At 46.6% G+C, this 7971-nt stretch overlaps 1 non-coding gene across 1 annotated transcript; it reads right to left on the bottom strand.

The window, feature by feature from the left end:
* Window positions 1-5499: 5499 nt before the first annotated feature.
* TRNAR-UCG (transfer RNA arginine (anticodon UCG)) lies at window positions 5500-5584 on the bottom strand. Its single transcript has one exon. It is a non-coding gene; the product is annotated as a tRNA-Arg (tRNA).
* Window positions 5585-7971: the final 2387 nt, after the last annotated feature.

Raw genomic sequence — 7971 nt, forward strand, 5'->3', positions numbered from 1 at the left:
TTGTAGGGCGTGGCTCCATCACTGTGGGAGAATTCCCCTGAGGAGTCAGAGGACTGCAAAAAGGAATGCAAGACTGCTATTTCTACGGCAGTGCAAATCTAGCTCTGTTGCATGCTTAAAAAAAAAAAAATAATGTGTATTTATTTTTGAGACACAGAGCATGAGGTCAGAAAGGGCAGAGAGAGAAGCGGAGACACAGAATCCGAAGCAGGCTCCAGGCTCTGAGCGGTCAGCACAGAGCCCAACGTGGGGCTCGAACCCACAAACCACGAGTTCATAACCTGAGCTGAAGTCGGATGCTTAACCAACTGAGCCACCCAGAAGCCTCTCTAATGCATGCTTTTGAACTCCAGGCAATGTGTTCAAATTCTTAACTCTGCAATGGTTCATAAACAGGTCACTTTATCTAAAATGGTGGCCCTTTGGGGCACCTGGATGGCTCAGTTGGTTAAGCGTCTGCCTCTGGCTCAGGTCAAGATCTCACAGTTTGTGGGTTCAAACCCTGCGTCAGGCTCTGTGCTGACAGCTCAGAGCCTGAAGCCTGCTTCGGATTCTGTGTCTCCTTCTCTCTCTGCCCCTCCCCAACTTGTGTTCTATGTCTCTCAAAAAATACACAAATATAAAAAAAATAAAAAAAATAAAGAAAAGAAGAGGAAACTGGAATACAGACGCACAAACAGACGACCATGTGAGGACAGAGCAGGGAGACAGAATCTACATGCCCAGGACAGGGGCGTCAGGAGACAGCAGCCCCGCCCACACCTGGATGTGACTCCCAGCCTACAGAACCGTGAGAGATGAATGTGTGTTTGTTTGAGCTCACCAGTGTGGTGATCTGTTATGGCGGCCTGAGCAGACCCATACATGTATTTTCTATATCAACTGCTGGAAGTTACTCTTTCTTGTTCTATAACCTGCCTTTACTGAGGACCTGCTGTGTGTCAGCCCGGGACAAGGAGCTTTATATTTCTAACTCGGTTTTTCTCTGAGCGAACTTGCATAATATGCATCAGTAGCCCCAGTTTATGAACACGTACACTGAGGCTCGGGGTTGGAAATCTGCCCTGGGTCATACTAGATGATGCAACGGGACATCCAGGCCACATGTATCCAAAAGCAGGTCTTTTCGTTCACCTCCTCTGACTGCAGGCCCCAGATGCTTTAATGAGTAACATGTCTCTGAATTTCAGGATAAACATTTGTGCACTGGTGATGCCCGGAGAGAGCTGGGAGCTATACCACATCCATCAACTCCATGGTCACCAAGCATGGGTCACCCTGAGCAGGGAAGCAGGGCTGTGACTCTCCCTCACTACACAGTCAACCACCGCAAAACATATGTGCAATACACTGGGGGGGAAAGAACGCAAACCCACCTCCCTTCCCTGTCCCACCACACGTGTAGATGTGGCTTTTTATCTATATTAGCTTTTTATCTATATTAGCTACTGCTTTTTATCTATATTAGCTACTGCTACAAAATAAATGAACACAAAGTTAGCAGCTTAAAACAACACCCATTTACTAGCTCCCAGCTCTGTGGGACAGAAGTCCAGGACAGCACGGCCATGTTCTCTGCTGACGGTCTCTCAATGCTCAAATCAAAGCATCTGCTAGGCTGGGCTGTTATCTGGTATGTTCAGAAAGAATTCATTTCCAAGCTGACTCCGGTTGCTGCATAAATCCAGTCCCTCTGGTTGTAGGACTGAGGTCCCCCTTTCCTTGCTGGCTGTCAGAGATCACTTTCCGCTCCTAGAGGCCAACAGTACTCTTTCTCACACTGCCCCTCCCTTCCACACACTACAGAAGCACACTGAGTCGTTCTTGTACTCCAAATATCTCTGACTTCTCTTTCTGCTACCAGCTGGAAAAATACCTCTGCGTGTGTGATTAGACTAAAGCAACCTCACCCCAATACTCTCTGTTTTCCCAACATAAGGCAACATCATCAAGGAAGTGCTATATGATCATATGATAGGCTCCTACCCACACTCCATGGGAAATGTATTGCACAAAGGAGGGGCAGCCTTAGAATTTGGGCAAGCACAGCATGTCACCAATACCTCCTGTCCTTGTTACCTCTCTCTTTCCTACCACACCACCATTCTCACTGCCCTGCCTCCCTACTAACCAACCTCTCCTTTTTCGCACCAGAGAAATAGGGATCTGTTCTCAAACATGCAGTGACCTTCCACTCCAGTAGTTAAGTCTTCACTTCATTCACTCAACATTTACTGAGCTCCTCTGCAAACTCCCGCACGATTCTAGGTACTATGATGAGGGAAGCCAATCAGACATGCCCTCAAGAAGGAAAACTCACCCCCAACAAGCAGCAAGTTTCCAGGCAAGACTGGCAGCAAACAGGGTAGGAGCTACGAAGAAACGAACCGATGAAGCAGCTGGCTGGACTGGGGATGGTGCACGGCTATTGTACATGGGTAGTCTGGAAAGGTCTGGCTTAGCACAGAAAGACCTGCATGTAGACACTCAGCCACCCACAGGAAGCTACTGGCGATGGAGCGTTCCACAGAGAGACCAGCACGTTGAAGGTCCTGAGAAGGGGAAGCACTGGCTGTCTGAGGAGCTGGAGACAAGGGCATAGCTCCCACGGATGAGGAGCTTCTGGAAGAAATGAAGTCAGCACAATGCAGTGATCTATTGAATGCCGGTGTATTTACAGAGTGTAAACGGGACAGTGACACCCCCATCAGATGAGCTACGACCCTCAGTTGAGCAACATGGTCAGCCTGAGGTGATCTCGTGGGGAAGAGCTTTGGGGAACAAATATGCCTCTCTCCCTCCCTCTTGGCTCCTGCCAGAGTTCACTGCTGGATCACTTTAGGTGGGATCCAATCTGAAGCCCAAGGACATGCTTCCAGGTGACGTGATCCACAACCATCAACCTTCAGGGGGTGGACGGCGGTAGTGGGCGATGGAGAAGAATGCAGAGTGGATTTGGGGACATGAAAGCACCATCACAGCCCCAACCTTGAAATCTGGAAACATGCCCAAGCAGACAGTTGGTGCTCCCTACTTTCACGTCTCCTAAACACTGAAGACTCAGCAATTATAAAGCAGTGCTGACTTTCCAGGTGCTTTATTTCAGGAACCTCCAAGTTACTTATGAACCCAAGCTGAGAATTCTGTTTCCCTCTGGGCTGGGCTGCTGTCTCAGCTGATGCTGCCCAGAGGCGGGGGGCACTGCTCTGCTCCGAGCCGGGCCAGCAACCCGCTTGTCATACCCGCCCCCCCCCCCCCAAGCTGGAGCCTCCACACACATTTTGGCACAAGAGGGCTCAGTCAGCAGAACACGTCATCTTTCCTAGATAGATTTTCTATTATGGGCTACGTTTACTGGTGGCACAATTACTGCTCAAGTGCAACCCTGTGACTTCCAGCTGAAGATCATCTCTATCCCTCCTTAGTAAAAAGGCTTTTGAAATCTGCAAACCTTCACAACCCTTGATGAGACTCACCTTTTCTCCAGGAGGGGCGATGCTCCATCCATCTCGCACCTTCTTTTATCCCTAATCCTTTCAACAGCGCCCAACTCTCATTAAACATTTACAGAATGATACATTTTGGGAGGAAATCAGCATAGACTACACATCCATGGTGATGAAATGAATGCCCCAGACAAAGTCAGGAGGAGAACCCTGAAAACATGAGATTAACACAAGATCTGGCTTAGAGCACAGGTGTCCTAGGTCTTTTCGGTGAAGATAAATGGACCTTATCTCCAGTCTGGGACCTTCTGCCTGGAAGTCACCAACATCCACAGTAGTTTCAGACATGCTCTGGCAGCTGACTCCCACAGCACTGGAGGGAGGTGTTGTGGAAACTGCATTTCTGTTTCTGCCAGCGTGCAATGCAATGACGGCTTCAACAGCGGTTTAAGCATGCAAAGTATAGTCATATTTGCTTAGCACAAATGCAGACTGTGAGATGGCCTTGGCTGGCTGCCTACTTCCTGACGATGGGCCATGGTAGGGAACTGATCGCCTGATACCTACTCGTTCATACAGAGCAGTGTTGGAGACCTTGGTGCTCTGGGCATTTAGGCCAGATAGATTTTTGTTGTGGGGGCTTTTGCGTGCATCGTAGGGTGTAGGAGCCCTCTCTACATTTGGGCCGAGCCGCTTTTGCACCCAATGCGCGGTCACTGGGACTGGGGTGGAGCACTTGGGCAAGTGGCATATGTTTTACTCACACTAAACGGTGCAAACCACTGGAGCAAACTCCACAGCGCTCACCTAGAATACATGCTTGACCACAGGACTTACGGAGAAGTCAGTCTCTTCAGGTTCCGTGCTCTTTAGCGGAATGCCTATTTTCTTTTTTTTTTTTTTTAATTTTTTTTAACGTTTATTAATTTTTGAGACAGAGAGAGACAGAGCATGAACGGGGGAGGGGCAGAGAGACAGGGAGACACAGAATCGGAAGCAGGCTCCAGGCTCTGAGCCATCAGCCCAGAGCCCGACGCGGGGCTCGAACTCACAGACCGCGAGATCGTGACCTGAGCTGAAGTCGGACACTTAACCAACTGAGCCGAAGTCGGACACTTAACCAACTGAGCCACCCAGGTGCCCCAGGGGAGTGCCTATTTTCAACAGGCCCACCAACGTACATTCTCCTTTCAGATCACATCTTCTGTGTATAATTAGGTGTTCCTCCGGGACACCTGGGACAGACCCAGAGGCACTCTTCCAGCAGGATGTCAGTTGGAAGGTTAGAAAGAGGAGGTTTAAGGTGCAGTGCAGGCCTGGCAAGCAGCCTGTTGGACACCTAGTTCTGTGACTGAGACCAGGAAGCGCTCTTCAGCGGCCGCTGAGCTCTGTTCTGCGTCACACGCACAGTGTGCTGCTCAAGTCCGTGTAGAATCCCCTGAATGGCTAAGCTGCAGGATTTCTTCTCAAACAGTAATTATATCTTATTTCCCAAAGGGTAGCCCTTTTAGTGCAGCCCCTGGCTTTAGGAAAATAAATAGCCGTCTCCAGCAGCCCAGAAGGTATCGTTAGTCTCTTTCCTACACTCAATGCTCCTAATGACATTCAATAATTATTAATGTCCCAAACTGCATTTTATCTTTTTGTTGTCCGGTAAGCTCAATTACTGCTGGTGGCCTTAAATTATACCATCACCCAGGTTCCCCTGGCACTCACATAAACCATGGATCCCACCTCCCACCCATCTCCCCATCAAAACCTTCATGAAATGAGATTCCTGCTCTTGTCCAAACACACAGCCTATGTTTCTGGGCATCATCTCCTGTGTTTCTCAGGCACAGCTGGAAAGAAATGTAGGCTTTCTGAAACTTTGAGTTTGGTCTCTCATTCAGTAACTGTGACCCTCCACTGATGTGTCTCAATGGGACTGTGGTCATCTCTAAGCTGCCTCTTATTCATTTATTTTTTTTGAGAGACAAAGCAGGGGGAGGGGCAGAGAGAGAGGGAGACACAGAATCCGAAGCAGGCTCCAGGCTCTGAGCTGTCAACACAGAGCCCGACGCGGGGCTCGAACCCACGGACTGGGAGATCATGACCTGAGCCGAAGTCAGACGCTCAACCGACTGAGCCACCCAGGCGCCCCACGCCTCTTGTTCTTGATCTTACTGGACGCTCATTGGGTACCTTTTCCCATTTTCATGGAGAAACTAAAGCGAGGATGTGTTTCCATGTTGGGAGGGACTTTTGGGAGAAACAGAGCATACTCTACTATGGATAAATCAACGTATGCTTGAAAAAAAAAATGGCGGTGGCAGAAGCTTGCTCTGAGTCATGTCACTAGCTGTAATCCCAGCATGTCTCCTTCCCTCAGCTTTATTGACATATCATTGACATACAGCATCCTGTGACTTTAAGGATTTGACGCCCGTATAAATTGCAAGATGATTATCCACACGGTATTAGCTACTACCCCCCTAGCATCACATAATTACCATTCCTTTTTTGTGGTGAGAACTTTCAAGATCTACTTACTCTCCTGGCAACATTCATGTATACTGTACAATATTATTAGTTTATAACCACCATACTATACATTAGATCCCCAAATTTGTTGATCATATATAACTGGAAGTTTGTACCCATTCAACAATATCTCCCTGTGTCCCCTACCCCCTAAGACCCTGGTAACCACCATTCTACTCTGTTCTTTCTGAGTTTGTCTTTTTTGGAGTCCATATTTAAGGGAGATCACACAGTATTTGTCTTTGTCTGGCTTATTTCACTTAGCATAATACCCTCATGTGATATATGTGCTGATATATATATATGTCTCATATATCATTAGTGCCTTACGTGATATATAGATAGGGTGTTTCCATATCTTGGTTATTGAAAGTAAAGCCTCAACGAACACGGGAATGCAGGTATCTCTTCAGGATACTGATTTTCATTTCTTTGGATGAATATTCAGACGTTTAATTGCTGCATCAGATGGCAGTTCTCCTTTTAATTTTTTGAGAAATCTTTACACTGCTTTCCATGGTGCTGGCACCAGTGGATATTCCCGAGGACAGGGTACAAAGGTTCTCTTCTCTGCACATCCTCACCAACACTTGTTATGTCTTGCCCGCCTTGTTGTTTGAGCAGCCACTTCACTATTTTCTGTCGCACTGGGTGTTTATTTCCCACGTGCATTGATTTTACTCCCATTTTTCTCTATCTAATTTTGGATGGCCAATAGTTGCAAAGCTAGAGAGCAGGACTTGTCGTCTTTCTGTAAATCAAAAAGACACTACGAGCCTGTAGTGTCTTTGCTCCCAGGTTGAGCCCATCACTGTTGTTTTACCAAACATCGCAAAGCATGTGACATTTCCAGACTGTGAGTTACTGGAGAGCTAGAGCCTTGTGGACCTCTATGTCTTCAAAATGTTTCTCAAAGTCTGGCCCAGGGCAGAATCTCAAATGTTTGTGGGATAAAATGAGAATAATTTTATACTCTTCCCTAAAATAGAGACCATGTATTCCCTCAATAAAAACTGAATGAGAAGCTCTTGATTCAGGTACTGGGACATTGGCATAAGCCAGGCAGACTAGTTCTTTTAGAATTTAAGTTCTAATAGGATAGACAGACAAAAAAAAAAAGACAAATACCTGACAAGGGTGATTTCATATGTATACTATGAAGAAAATAAAAACAAGGTGGTATGATTAAAGAAGGGACAATTGGATAGACAAATGGTCTTGGTCAGATTCTCTAAGGAGGTGACTCCTGACCTGAGAGAACTGGATGACTTTTAAAAGAGCCAATAATGTTAACATCTAAGAAACAATGTCTTCCAGACAGTAGGAGGAGTAGCACACGCAAAGGTCATGCGGTTGGCATCGTGAAGAAGTGGTTGGAAGACCACTGTAGCTGGGTATAATCTAGAGTACTGAACAGACAGAAAATGGAGCTGACGAATAGAAGGCATTGGGTCAGCAATTGTGTACGATGATCAGTGTTTAACAGGAATAAAGAAAAGCCCTTTCATAAGCAGCTGAAGAAGGGAGTTGCGGTATATTCTCTGAGGTTACCAATAAAAGTAAGAGAATTATATAATGCCACCTTTGGGTGTCCCTGCCAATAACCCCATGTTGTTCATCCAGGACCCCCACGCCCACCATATATTCATTCATCCAAGAATAGCTTCCCTCTCTGCCAAGGGTGAGGCTTGATGGTGTGGAACTTGAAGCCTACTAGGAAAGGTGTGTGATCATCATATTTATAGTTGCAAGCTGTCCCTCCTGAACGTGCCCTGCTATGTTCAGTCCGGGAAAAGAAGATTAAATTACACCAAAAAGAAAAATCCCCAACCACACCTCATTTTGTCTGTTTCCCATTATCACTTACTTAAATTGCAGCCTAAAACTGAGAAAAAGAAAGACTTCTAGAATTGTCCATATCTGGAAGTTCCAAGATAGAGAAGTAAGCTTAATAAACACACAAATAAGTGAACAAGATGTGACTTCACACATATCAGACTGC

This window comes from Neofelis nebulosa, chromosome X, assembly GCF_028018385.1.
Source record: "Neofelis nebulosa isolate mNeoNeb1 chromosome X, mNeoNeb1.pri, whole genome shotgun sequence".
NCBI classification, from domain to species: domain Eukaryota; kingdom Metazoa; phylum Chordata; class Mammalia; order Carnivora; family Felidae; genus Neofelis; species Neofelis nebulosa.